The sequence below is a fragment of the Dreissena polymorpha genome, chromosome 13, assembly GCF_020536995.1.
Source record: "Dreissena polymorpha isolate Duluth1 chromosome 13, UMN_Dpol_1.0, whole genome shotgun sequence".
NCBI lineage: Eukaryota > Metazoa > Mollusca > Bivalvia > Myida > Dreissenidae > Dreissena > Dreissena polymorpha.
In genome coordinates, this window is record NC_068367.1 from 26,789,947 (window position 1) to 26,805,044 (window position 15,098).

General features: G+C 33.4%; 1 protein-coding gene and 1 long non-coding RNA gene across 2 annotated transcripts in view; one reads left to right on the plus strand and one right to left on the minus strand.

Annotated features, from left to right (window-relative positions):
• Positions 1 to 15,098, plus strand: part of LOC127855708 (A-kinase anchor protein 9-like) — a 477,990-nt gene that overhangs the window by 55,812 nt on the left and 407,080 nt on the right. The gene's annotated exons all lie outside the window — the stretch shown is intronic.
• Positions 12,601 to 14,021, minus strand: LOC127855717 (uncharacterized). The gene is made up of 2 exons (XR_008037654.1): positions 13,905 to 14,021; positions 12,601 to 13,287 (listed from the first exon to the last, which is right to left on the minus strand). It is a non-coding gene; the product is annotated as an uncharacterized LOC127855717 (long non-coding RNA).

Below are 15,098 nucleotides of genomic sequence, written 5' to 3' on the forward strand. Positions count from 1 at the left end.
TTTATTTTTTTTAGCTATAACTGTAGTGGTGTTATTATTTTGCAAATGATTTTTTTGTACATTTTTAGTTCAATTTATTATTTAAATTCTCGATAGTTTTATAAAATGCGATATGCACATGAAACTTTCAATACACATTTCATTTTTTAAACTTTGGGTTAAATATTGGATATACTTTGTTTCAATTGTCTTTGGGTTAAATCAACATTAAAACCCTTTTTGACAAGGTTGATAAAACCTGAATTTAATGGGCAATCAGCACAGATCTGTAGTACAAAGTAGGCAGTCTTTTTAGTGGCCTTATCATATTGGTGTCGAATTCCTGCTGTATACTCTATTAACCTTTTGTTTCAAGCTAAAAATAATGGAACTATTTGTCATAAAACTTTACATTCAATAAAGCACGCGTGTCTTGAAATTTGAAGGCCATTTTTTCGCAATCAAAGATTTTTTGTACACCGGTACATTTGATATCTTATTGATACATATTGGAATTTGTGTTATTGATCACGCTGTTTTATTGTTTACTTGTCAAAATAAAAAAGAGCAAATAATCTTCTTGAAAGTATAGTGTTACCATTATTGGTAATAAATTGCATTTTCTTATAAGGTCTGCAAAAATATGGAGTTAAAGGTCATAATAGCAAAAAGTTGTTTATTTAAGCAAATTAGTACAAATACAACTATATATTGTATTACAGCAGCTAACATATGGCATGTTGTGGGGTGTATGTATGGCTGTTTTTTTATTGGGGCTTTAATTCTCTCCTCCAGATATCATCAAACACATATTTATGCACCCCTTGGAAGAAGAGGGGGTATATTGTTTTGCACATGTCAGTCGGTCGGTCCGTCGGTCAGTCCGTGGGTCTGTCCACCAGATGGTCTCCGGATGATAACTCAAGAACGCTTAGGCCTAGGATCATGAAACTTCATAGGTACATTGATCATGACTGGCAGATGACCCCTATTAATTTTCAGGTCACTAGGTCAAAGGTCAAGGTCACAGTGACTCAAAATAGTAAAATGGTTTCGGATGATAACTCAAGAATGCTTAGGCCTAGGATCATGAAACTTCATAGGTACATTGATCATGCTATTGATTTTCAGGTCACTAGGTCAAAGGTCAAGGTCACAGTGACTCGAAATAGTAAAATGGTTTCCGGATGATAACTCGAGAATGCTTACACCTAGGATCATGAAATTTCACAGGAACATTGATCATGCCTGGCAGATGACCCCTATTGATTTTCAGGTCACTAGGTCAAAGTTCAAGGTCACAGTGACTCAAAACAGTAAAATGGTGTCCGGATGATAACTCGAGAATGCTTACACCTAGGATCATGAAACTTCATAGGAAAATTTATCATAACTGGCAGATGACCCTATTGAGTTTCAGGTCACTAGGTCAAAGGTCAAGGTCACAGTGACTCGAAACAGTAAAATGGTTTCACGATGATAACTCAAGAATACTTGCGCCTAAGATCATGAAACTTCATAGGTACATTAATCGTGACTGGCAGATGACCTCTATTATTTGTCAAAATAATACCAGTTGAGGCACATTATTATATATTATATATGCTCCCGGTAGGGTGGCATAAAGCAGTTGATCTTTCCATCAGTCCGTCCATCCTTCTGTCAGTTAGTCTGTCAGTCCGTCCCATAACTTTAACATTGCCCATAACTTTTGCAATATTGAAGATAGCAACTTGATATTTGGCATGCATGTGTATCTCATGGAGCTGCACATTTTGAGTGGTGAAAGGACAAGGTCATCCTTCAAGGTCAAAGGTAAAATATATGGCTTCAAAGCAGTGCAGTAGTGGGGGCATTGTGTTTCTGACAAACACATCTCTTGTTTATATTATTTTAGTTTTATTCACTTAGAAGCATTTTATACTTCGTTACATTAGTTTAGTGTTATTCACTTAGAAGCAGTTATCAAATACATGGTACTAGTAACCAATGGTGCCCTTTTCAGGTTATATTGTACCTGCAGGTCAACTTATGTACAATGTAGAAACAGTAAATATTAAAGACTTGGTACAAATGAACTTTGCGCTCACTCATAACTTAAGTACAGCAGTGGGTTAAGCACAGAAGCACTAGTTATTAAAGACATGATACTAGTAACTTGGTGCCCTTTTGAGGTTATTTTGTACCTGGTCAACTTACATACAATGTAGAATCAGTAAAAATCGAAGACATGGTGCAAATTAACTTTGCGCTCCCTCATAACTTAAGTACGGCATTCTGTTAAACACAGAAGCAGTTATCAAAGACATGCTAACCATTAAAGGGTTCTTATCAGTCATCAATTATTCTCAGGATCAATAGCCTTATGTTACTTCGTTGTTATTTTATTGGTCATCGAAACCCAATATTGACTCGGACCTGTTTACATTGGTATATCAAAGAGTTCTGGTCAAACAAACACACTGACCACCTACCTGACTCAGCGTGCACTTAACTTGTTAAGGCCGTTATAAAAGTATTGCTTGTTTCTTATTTCAGTACTGATATAGGTTTGGTAGGCTGACTTTAAAAAAAAAGTCCGGTTAACATATTTTACTTGAGGTAAAACATCTGGAAGTCTAAGCTAGATATAAACAATATTAATGAAGAGCTGTAATCAATGGAAAAAGAAAATTCATTTATTTACTTTTTAAAAGTTGTCCACCGCAGATAATTTTGTTTAAAATAAAATGAATTTTTTTGGCGGCGCACCATTTTTCTGGATGGGTTATAGAAGAGGAAACAAATTGTATTTTATGTTAAGGCCAAGGTTCTCTGCTATTTTGTGTTTGTTGGAAAAATAAAGACTTTTTAAAATAAACTTTACGGGGGTGGGGGCATTTACGTTTGATCCATATTTGTGATCAAAATACAAATATGTGTGTTACCACTATATGCTTGTACTATAAATATATGGCACTTGGCGGTTAAAATGTGTAGCCTGTCCGGGACTGAAACCTGCAACCTTCCTCTATTGTACAGGTCTCAAACCTTCAACCTCCCTCTATTGTACAGGTCTCAAACCTGCAACCTCCCTCTATTGTCCAGGTCTCAAACCTGCAACCTCCCTCTATTGTCCAGGTCTCAAACCTGCAACCTCCCTCTATTGTCCAGGTCTCAAACCTGCAACCTCCCTCTATTGTCCAGGTCTCAAACCTGCAATCTCCCTCTATTGCCCAGGTCTCAAACCTGCAACCTCCCTCTATTGTCCAGGTCTCAAACCTGCAACCTCCCTCTATTGTACCTGTCCCAAACCTGCAACCTCCCTCAAATTGTACAGGTCTCAAACCTGCAACCTCTGTCTATTGCCCAGGTCTCAAACCTGCAACCTCCCTCTATTGTACGGGACTCAAACCTGCAACCTCCCTCTATTGCCCAGGTCTCAAACCTGCAACCTCCCTCTATTGTACTGGACTCAAACCTGCAACCTCTCTCTATTCCCCAGGTCTCAAACCTGCAACCTCCTATTGTACTGGACTCAAACCCGCAACCTCCCGCAATCACGGCAAATGCTCTATCAAGTGAGCTAACTGGGCCGCCTACACAGCTAATCACTCAGCCTGCTTAAGCTTGTTACAGTGATATAAAAGTTTCCATTATAATTTTATTTTACAGCCATACCTCATATCTTAGAGACCCTTTAGTTCATGATGACCAGTTTTGGAATATAACCTATATTTTGATTAAATGCCAAAATTTCATTCTGGTATTATTTTAAATGCTTTTCCATTCATAGCATTATCTTTAGCCGAGCTTTGTTTGGCTTTTGATTTAATTTCATTTATTTAAACAAAAGCAAACTAAACAAAGTTACCAAGCAAAGTTATATTTTTGGCTGTTCTTAACAATCAGTGATATTACAGAGGTCAGTTTACCAATGCATACTTTTCCTAGGATAGCTGGTTTACCAGAACTAAGTGCAAATACTTGTGCCAGTAACTAACAACTGCCCTACTTGAATCAGAAATAGGGGAATCATTGTATGAATTAATTAAATGACCAATAACCAACCAATAGGGGAATCATTGTATGAATTAATTAAATGACCAATAACCAACCAATAGGGGAATCATTGTATGAATTAATTAAATGACCAATAACCAACCAATAGGGGAATCATTGTATGAATTAATTAAATGACCAATAACCAACCAATAGGGGAATCATTGTATGAATTAATTAAATGACCAATAACCAACCAATAGGGGAATCATTGTATGAATTAATTAAATGACCAATAACCAACCAATAGGGGAATCATTGTATGAATTAATTAAATGACCAATAACCAACCAATATGACCAATAAAAGTTATGTGGCCAGCCCGAAATCAAACTGATATCCTCAGTTTTGTAGTCTAGTGTTCTAACAACTGAGATTTCTGGCCCAGAATCTGTTAGCATAGTAATAATGAACTATAATTTAATAATTCCTTCATTTAAGCACATTTTGAAGTGATCTGCCATTCAAATGAAGGTAATATTATGCGTTAGTTAAAACATTGTTAAGCCTTTGACCTCTTTTGTTACTTACAGGTGGACTTTACACTGTGTATAATAAAAACACATTTATTTGATTAAGTCAGCACTTTTTGGGGGACGTGGAACATAATAATTGGTATGACTTTGCTGACTTTGCTGACAAAGTAAATATTTAAGCGATTGAAATTATAGCCTAAGAATGTAAATAATTTTCAAACTGTAAAAGTACTATAAAAATATGTAATTGATAGTTAGTGTATAATTACTGTATCTGGTTTTAAATGTATAAACAGATGTAACAGTTTTGCAAACAAATGAAATGTGTTTCCAACTGCTTTCAAAACTTTAAATGTTTCCATTTGGGTACAAGCGCTAAAGTAAATATTTGCAAACCATGTGCTTCTCCTGGATTTGAAATAAGGAGGAATTGTCAACCTGAAGATTTATTTTGTTGACATTTCTCTTAAGTGCCTCTTCGCAAGTTTCCGTGAGCTGACACAAGCATTTTTGGCCTACACTCCTTTAATAGTTTTAATTTGTTTGCGGCAAAATGTCTCAGTAAAATGTGATTGTTTCCACCCCTAAATGATAATATTTTCAAGAATACAAAAATATAAATCATAATTTATGTTAATATTTTAATCCATGTAATTCATTTATGTATGCAGTGATCCTTATATTGGTTATTTATTGGTCATGTTTATAGTAAAATCACAGAATACAAAATATTTATTATTTTCTAAAGAAAGTTAGAGAGGGGATATATTTGAGCCACATTGTTGGTCGTTCTGTATAAAAACTTATACATTTTTTGGAGCAAACAACTTCAATATTCTCAAGCGATTAAATTGAAACCTCAGATATGTCATTACCATGGAGTATAGATGTGTAAGTCACAACTTTTATGTGCAGTAATCTGCTTCATTCCAGAGTTAATTGTGCCCCTGAACTTAGCCACAGGCAGAGCTTGCATGTCTTTGACAAAGGATGCAGGAAAGTTAGTCATGTGAGTCTAGTTTATCATGGACCATTTTCTGTTGGTTCCCCAAGGGTTCCATACCACTATACCATTTTCGTTTGTTCATTTATTTAAGTTACAATATCAATGAGTTTTATTACCTGCAATTGAAAAAATTAAGTCACTGTCATTTAGTTTGATCTTTCTTACGAAGATGTGCCAAAGTTCATCCACATATGTCAAGAAACTACATGGATGCTAACGGATATAATAACGCATTTAAAAAAAAATAGCCCCCCTCCCTGGTAACCCCCTAAATAGATTTCTATGTAAACCTTTTAAAGGGCACGCGTAAAAAAAGGATGTGTGCGTTTGCAATTTATCAAAATGTTTTGAAAAAAGTTTCAATCTGGTAGACAGAGTACATTAGAACAGTTTGTTTTAAATCCCTTTTCCTTCTTTAAAACACAAAATAACGGTTTGGTTATATATATTGTAAATAATTAGCAGATAAACTATAACAATTTGATACCTTGTCATTGTCTATAGTTAATTAGATCTAAGCACAAGTCAATCCACTTGAATTGTTTTACAAAAATGAACATAATGTGTTAAAAAGCTATTAAAGATCTATCTTCAATGAACCTTTCTCTTTACTTCAAAGTGCATGAAGATTTTGAAAGAGTTGTAATTTGAGAGCCAATTCTAATAGATTAGAAAGGCATTGGTGGTCGCTTTTAATTTGGGTGTACTACAGGTTATTTGTTAAGAGTTGTTAATAGTTTACATTTTTCCTTTGAAAGCATGTATCATGATTGTTCAAATAAGCTTTGGAAAGATCCTTTTCATGGATCATTACTTAAAGGGGCATAGAATCTAAGTTTTGTTTAAACTGTTTGTTTTTTTAAAGAATGTTTAAACAATTGCATCAAGAACTCAAGATCTCAGTTGAGTAATCCAATGGGGACATTTATGTACAATTGTTACTATAAAATTGAAATGAAAATGAAATGAATCAACATTTGTTAATTTGCCACTTTATGAATGAATACTGCTGTATATGTTTATATCTCAGTTGTTAAAATAATATGAGCCTTGTTCTGAGAAAACTGGGCTTAATGCATGTGCATAAAGTGTCATCCCAGATTAGCCTGTGCAGTTTGCACAGGCTAATCAGGGACGACACTTTTTGCCTAAACTTGATTTTCGGTAAGGAGGGACTTCCTTGAAACTAAAATACCATTAAAGCGTAAAGTGTCGTCCCTGATTAGCCTGTGCAGACTGCACAGGCTAATCTGGGATGACACTTTACGCACATGCATTAAGCCCAGTTTTCTCAAACGCGGCTCATATGTTTACAAACTATGGTTTAGTGTTAAGGAACTTATGAACAGTGACTTCAATATGGAAATTTAGAATACCACTGTGTAAATGTCAGTATGGTAAAATACAGTTCCATAGCATTTCAGATTAAATAAACAAACCAAGGACATATTCGGCAGCAAATTTCCATTGGTCAACACATTTTCCTAGCAAATATTTGACTAGATTGATTGAAAAATTATTCAATAACCCATATTCATTATAATAGCCATACAAACATATGTTTGCATTTTATTATAAAATTTAAACTTATATTAATCAATTTTGGTGGGTAAATATGTGTTTGACTTTTGAAAACTTAATAGTTAAATCTGTAAGAGTATTTAAAAGCGATTTTGATGGAAGATAAACAGTAACATTGTCACGACTCTGTACTTTTTAAAAATGAAATTATTTATTAACATTTTAGGATTGTTTTGAGCTGAGCTCCATATTCGGCAAAATTTGCTAAAAATACGGAGAATTGTATGTATTATTAAATTTGATGGTGTTTACGTAGACAATTGATAAACAGATACTATTGTATTGAAAAATAATTAGTATACTCAAAACAATAAGAAGTTGAATGGAAATTGATATTTTAATAAAGCAACATTTTGCGCCACAATGCCAGCATACAACATTTAAAAAAGTTGTTTGCTTGAGCAAGTTATGTTTAATGAAGTAAGTGACTTTGTACGAGCAATATGCACCTTTATGAGTGGGTTTTTTTACGCTTCACTAGGTACATGTTTTAACAATTACATTTTACCAATAAACCTTGTGCATGATCATATATAAATAAAATGCTTTGACATTTCGAGCCATTATCAAGTTTTTGAATGGAATAATTGTTGTTTAATATTGATCTTTTGTGGACCAGGTCCCCTAAAAACTTTATACAGAAAAATAAGAAGTTGTAGTAACCAAGTGCTAATTAAAATGGAAATCTATATTTCATTTATGTGACAATATTATCGACCATGCAATATGATGACATGAAACATTCATGATAATATTTCACCTTGAATCAATATGAGAAGAATAACGTATTTGGATAAAATTGATCCTTACAATTGGTTTTAAAATATATTTTATCATTACTGTTTTCATAGAGTATACGCTAAAAAATATCATTCTGCTGCGATGCTTATACAATTTATAATTAGCTCGGCTGTTTTAAGAGAAAACCCGAGGTATTATCATAGCCAGCTTGTTGTCCGCTGTCAGCCGTCCGCCGTAGGCGTCGTGCTAAAACCTTAACATTGGCTCTAAAATCAAAGTGCTTCCACCTACAAATTTAAAACTTCATATGTAGATGCACCTTGATGAGTTCTACAGGCCACATCCATTTTTGGGTCACTAGGTCAGAGGTCAAGGTCACTGTGATTTCTAATATAAAACTTTAACATAGGCTCTAAAGTGAAAGTGCTTCCACCTACAACTTTGAAACTTCATATGTAGATGCACCTTGATGAGTTCTACACGCCACACCCATTTTTGCGTCACTAGGTCAAAGGTCAAGGTCACTGTGACCTCTAAAAAAAAAAAAAATTCTGACAAAATTTCGCAGCCGAGCGTGGCACCCGTTATGCGGTGCTCTTGTTTTAATCATTCGTGATTCCATTATCGTCATCAATACAAGATTTTCATCAACAGTTTTGTTGTTATTTAATGTTGGAGTCTTGAACATGATAAATATCTTTATTTTCAAAATTTGTTATATTTTAATCATCTTCATCATCAGTGGCAGCAGTTGCATCAGCTGCAGCAATAAATGCAAGATCATCAATTTTCTAGTAAAAAAAACACTCACACATGACAACAGTTAATGCAAAAGAAAATTATTTATAAAACACCTGTTTGTCGCATTTATCTCAGCTACATCAATAAATGCTTTAATTTTATCATCAATATTTGGGCCAAAAAAAAGGCAAAGCAAAATAAAATTAAATATAAAACACCGGTTTGTGGCACCTTTATTATTGTCAATACAAGACAAGAAACCGTCGGAGACGGGTGATGCTCCCCAAAGTTTTTTTTTGTCACAATATTGCACTATATATTCAGATAAAAGGTAACGTCTTGAGGGGCATAACTTTGTACAAAATAATACGATGGATGGTTTAGCAACTTAAAAATTTCAAAGGGCCATAATTCTCTAAATAAATCATCTAACCAGAACCCACAAATAACATGCGCATCTCCTCAAGGTAGTTAAGCTCCCCATAAAGCTTCATTGAATTCCAGTCAGTAGTTTGGGGGACAAAAATTGCACTATATGTACAGTCTACAGAAATTTTCAAAGGGCCATAACTCTGTGAAAAATTATCCGACCAGAATCGGCTGATAATATGCACATCTCCTCTTGGTAGTGAAGCTTCCCATAAAGTTTAATTGAATTCCGGTCATTAATTGCTGAGAAATAGCCCGGACAAAAATTGTGCACAGACGGACGGACACACGCACGGACAGACGAAGAGGCGACTATATGCTCCCCCAACAAATTTTGGGGGAGCATAAAAAACAATAGCAACAAACAAAATATCAACACAAATAACATCAACTTCAACAGTTAATAAAAAGATGAACAAATTTTATAAAAGAAAAAGGAAAATGAAAACGGGACAATTTCATGACAGATGGAATGAGCCTTGTTCTGAGAAAACTGGGCTTAATGTATGTGCGTAAAGTGTCATCCCAGATTAGCCTGTGCAGTTTGCACAGGCTAATCAGGGATGACACTTTCCGCCTAAACTTGATTTTCTGTAAGGAGGGACTTCCTTGAAACTAAAAATACCATAAAAGCGGAAAGTGTCATCCCTGATAAGCCTGTGTGGACTGCATAGGCTAATCTGGGACGACACTTTACGCACATTCATTTAACCCATTTCCACAGAACACGGCTCAAATGTAATAAACAGGAAATTAGAACCTTTCCTTTTCCATTGCAGACTGACATAGGGCGGGCCGTTATCTAAAAATTGATTATTAATTATTGTTTTTCATCAATTATTCAATAAAATGAATTTCCACAGGGTTTTGCACCATATTGTGGACATTTGTGAACAGATTTATTTTCATGATCATGTAAATAAAGTTCTGGCAGACTGGTTGCTTAGATCTCTCTCAAGAAACAATATCATAATACACAAGTTTCATCTCTAATAATGGAACAAAGTTTATTTAAAAAAATAAAAAGCTGATAACAAATATATTGATTGATTATTGTTACCACAATAGCATTGTATGTTCTTTTATACTTATGGCCTATTTGTCAGCTTGATTGTATCAACATCCAGAGACTTAATGAGACACTCTCGAGTCTGTTTCCTAGGTATAACTAGTTCTTGATGTTGTTAGATAATATCTTCAGAGCGTTCCCAGTGTGCATCTGCAAACTTTTATGTTTTATTATAGTTTGGAACTTTGCCTTAAGATCATATACGGGGAGAATAAAAATACAATGTTTTTATTTTATTTTTTGACAGTGATTCATTAATTTTATTTAAATTTCAGATTTAGGCCTGAAAAATAAAATTATTGGTTGCACGTTATTAAATTTAATTGGTGTAGAAACAAAATCAAAACATCACAACTATTTTTGATATAGTAGATAGGATAAATGAAAACATTCCCAATGCAAATTTTGATTTTTTTAAGTTAAGGTGCATATTCTATGAAGTATAGGATAAAACTTAACAAATACAAAAAATCTTTCTTTTATGACATACATTAGGACAAACTATTTTTTAAAAATGCATGTTATTAAATAAAATAAAAAAGACGTGTTACAACAGAATAATTAAAGAACATAAATTAATGTTTTTAACTTTGTAATCAATATGATTGCAATTAACCTATCCAATAAAAAAAAGAAGATAACCAGTCAGAGTGTGTTTTACTGTGACAGGTGTTGTCGGCCAGTCTAGGACTGTTCCCCATTGTCTTACAGAAGCTGTGAAGACGGTCATTATTTATTTACAAGAAATAAGCAGTGATACAGATTAATAATTGATTGAAACTTCTGTTGCCTAATTAGACAAGGGAAAGATGTATTAATAATATGGTCACTGTTTGAGAAATGGCTTAAGTGTACAGGGGGTTGGGAAAATATAAAGACTGTTAAGATAACAAAAAAAATGTGTTTATATTTTTTAGTGGATAATTTTGAATAATGTGAAAAACAGAGATTTACCTATGAATATGAAATGTGTTTAATATCTCATGAAATTATGGAATATATATTTATGGACCCAACCCCTGTTAATTATAAATTATTGCAAGAGTGCTATTTATTTATGAAATATATTTATTAAACATTTAATTAGTTTTATTTAACATATTTACCCAAATTGAGTATCTATACATGGATTTAGATGTACTTGAATATTTATAAAAAAAGTGTTGTTAAAATATTTATTACTGACTTCAAAGTGATTAAAAGTTTGATATTTTTATTCGTCAAAGTAGCAAAGTAATTACAATTAAGTGGTACAGAGAAGATATTAGAGGACTGACTTTATTACAGATAATCGGATTAAGAACAGTCACTTTAAGCTAAATCCGCCCTTTTCTTTAGTATGTTATAAGTTGTTATAAAAATTCAAGCAACTTTAAACATTCAAAGGCAAAGAAAAAGTACCAAAGAATGTTGCTTATGAAAGTCCAAGAAAAACACACTAGTATTTTTACAGAGGATTAGAGATTATATTCAAAGTGAAAGTAGAATTTTGCGCCAGTGTAAAGTACATGTAAAGTGAAAGTAGAAAAGTAGGTCAACATGTTCCGCATCAATGCAATGAGCCTTCACGGGCTTGAGCAGGATAGAGATGAAGGTCTGGTGCTGCGCTGGCAACCAGAAGGTTTTCTCATTGAAATGGCAAAACAGAAGGTATCAAAATCTCACCTTTTTATTCAAACACTGTAATGATTCTTGACAAAAAAGATTTCAAGGTGCATATATTTTTGGTGTTTGTAAATAGAACATATAGGGTATATTTTGTGTCCACTGCAGCTCCCCATTCCTTTTTTTGCAGACATTACTCATGAAGTTTTTGTGCTGTAACTATGAAATGGTGTTATGCGCTTAAATGATCCACAGGTTATTCAAGGAAACCCCTCTAATTCTAGCTGAATAAGATCACCAAGGCGTAGTGGATATGGTGTCCGCCTATTGACCTGGGAGGTCATGGGTTCAATCCCCACCATTAGAGCGTTTTTAGATCTCCCGGGTGTACTTTGTCCAGGGTTTTCCATGGAAATCCATGGAAAATATGAGGCTGGAGTATTCGGACTAAGCTTCCAGCCTTTTCCAGCGTCAATATTTAAAAAAAAGGGTGGAAAATTGTCCATGGTATGTAGAAATAGCCTGGAATAGTTTCCATGGTTTTCCAGGCTCCCTGGAATAATTACCATGGAACAATTTCCAGGGTTTTCCAGCCAGCATGGAATAAATACCGTCCGAATACTCCATGTAATCTGGAAAACCATGGATTTTTTTCCAGGGTTTTCCAGATTACATGGAGTATTCGGACGGTATTTTTTCCATGCTGGCTGGAAAACCCTGGAAAATGTTCCAGGGTTTTTCCTTGTTTAATATTCCATGGATGCCTGGTATAACATGGAAAATTGTCCAGCGTTTACCATGGTCACTGAATAGAAAAAGAAATTTCTGGTCTAAAAACAATATTCATGTATTAAATGAATACAATACTCACAGCTTAAATAAATCATAATTTAAGGTTAGATTAAAACAAAACAAAAAATCAACATAATGCCTTAGTTTCTTCGATGTATTATTTTGTTCACAATTCATCAAAATATAACATCAGATTACAAATTGTGTTACATTTATTTAACAAATTATTCAGATCAAACAAGTGTTGTTTAATACATGCTTACAAAGCCTCTATGTCCATTATCATAAATCAGGCCCTTACATAACAGAACAGGCGCTACTTTAAAAGTTAAAAAGTATAATGCAACCTTCACAACATGTATTCAAAGTAACAAAATACAAGCAAGTCAAGTAATATACAGTAACAATTCACGAACCCTGTACAAACGATATACAAGAAACAAAATGAAAAATTTAAGTTATTTTAGCTAATTCATGTTTGTCACAATATATGTAGCTGCCCATGAGCACAAGGATACTATTTTTCTCAGCTTCTTTCACTTTAATGCAATTTAGGTGCTCAATTTCATTAAAATACTTTTATATAATTTTATTGTTCAAAGAAATTCAGAACATAATGCATGTACATGTATTACTTTCCAAGTGACAGTTTAAAATATAATTGCAAGTCTAAAACTTGTGTAGGCAGCTTAGTAAATTATAAGTACCCAGGTGGGATAAAATTACAGTTTTTAAAAACTTTTTTGTTAATTAGCTGGGCTTCAGTAGGTCGTGGATCTTTTATAGAACTTGTACTGCTGTTATACTGTACGGCTCCTGCATGATCTCTGAAAGAAAAACAAAGCAAACAATATTACAAGAAAGTCATAAGTTTTTTACATTCATCTGTAAAAGTAAATGTGCAGCAATCATATGATTGAATATCTATACTTCAATGCTCATTCATATTTTAATCTATTTTAGATATTTCATATCACTGCTCAATTCGGTACATGTGGCTTTTTTGTATTTGAGCGAACATTTACGATCCTAAGTAGTTAGCAATTATTTCTTTTCCATTTACTGAAATTTATTCTCTTAAAGTTTGCAAGCGGGCTTTAATCTACTTGCAAACAGGCAACCACACAGGAAAACTGAGACTTTCAAGTGAATAAATTGGTGATTTAACTTATATTTTTATATGACTCTCTTTTATTTTGAAATTTATATTGTTAAATGCCCCAAAACGGGGTACACTAGCATGTATCTGGAAACTCAAACATACATGTATATAGGAATTTTATATTCAGATATTGCTATATGAAAGTTATGCTAATTTGCTAATTCATATAAAAATAACTTGTAATTGAAACTAGACCAAAATATTGGATACCAAAAAGACAAAATACTTTCAGGTGGTTAACACTAAATTACTTATATGAGCCCGGGGCATAACAATATTTACCATGAATTTGTGGCCATGTTAGTCCTCTTAGTAAATGCGCCAAAAGAGCCGCTTTGCTGACTTGGGTTATTTCCCTGCCAAACACTGCAGTATCTTTCATCAACTGGTCAGCTACAGTTAAAGCACATAATGAAAATGTATATAGAAAATAATTCAAGTATTGTTTTAAATATTTAGTAAAATGGTCTTTAAATAATAACTTACAATGAAGTTAATACATCACAAAGCATAGCATAACAAAATTTGTAGGTATGATTAGTACAAATTAATTATTGCTATAATTAGAATGATGTGTAATTCTATTGGTATGAAAATGCACAGTGAAACCTAAAAAACAATGCTATTGGTTTAATTAATTTATTTATAAACATTAACAGCATTAATGAGCATTGATTTCTCATCATGCACAGCACATAACTCCCTTAGCCTCAGTTCCCTAGCCATGCATTATAAACTTCCGATACTACATTCAAGCTTATTAAAATCTCCACATAGGACTTCCTTTATCAAGCTGCAAACTGCCCGTAGTGAAAATGTGTGTGACAGCTGCTTTTAAACTTCTATATTTGCCATACTTTTACCTAAAATGTCACATAAAAAAGGTCTACAATGATGACATAAGAAGAAAAAATTTAAAGGAATATTTAGAAATAATGAAAAGCACAAACCTTCAGTTGTTGTTCTATTCCTAGACAGACTTCTGAAACACTTGTATGCATCACTTTTTAACAACATTTCATGTCACTTTCCAAATGATGTCCATACATTATTATTTTAAGAAATTCTTGTTAATGGAAAAACTCATTAACTCTACTGTTTGTGAACATTACATTAACTTCATTTTAACAACAAGTTTAACCTGCATATTTTACAATACGCTTGCTCCAGAATTTCAATCTAACAGGTAAACTTTCTGTATTTGAACTCAGCCAATCAGAAAAGGCTGTGATATTTTATAACCAATAGATTAGCAGCAGACATATCTGACTCACACACAGGTTTATCAGATAGTTTGTTAATTGCAAACCTGGACTATAGTTAAATATTGAGTGTGTATACACCTTGAACAGGGTTAAGGAATTTAAACTTGTAGACATTGCTTTGAAAGTGACTACTATTACTTCTACTACTAGTACTACTACTACTACTACTACTACTTCTGCAAAACTACTAATACTATTACAACAGCCACAA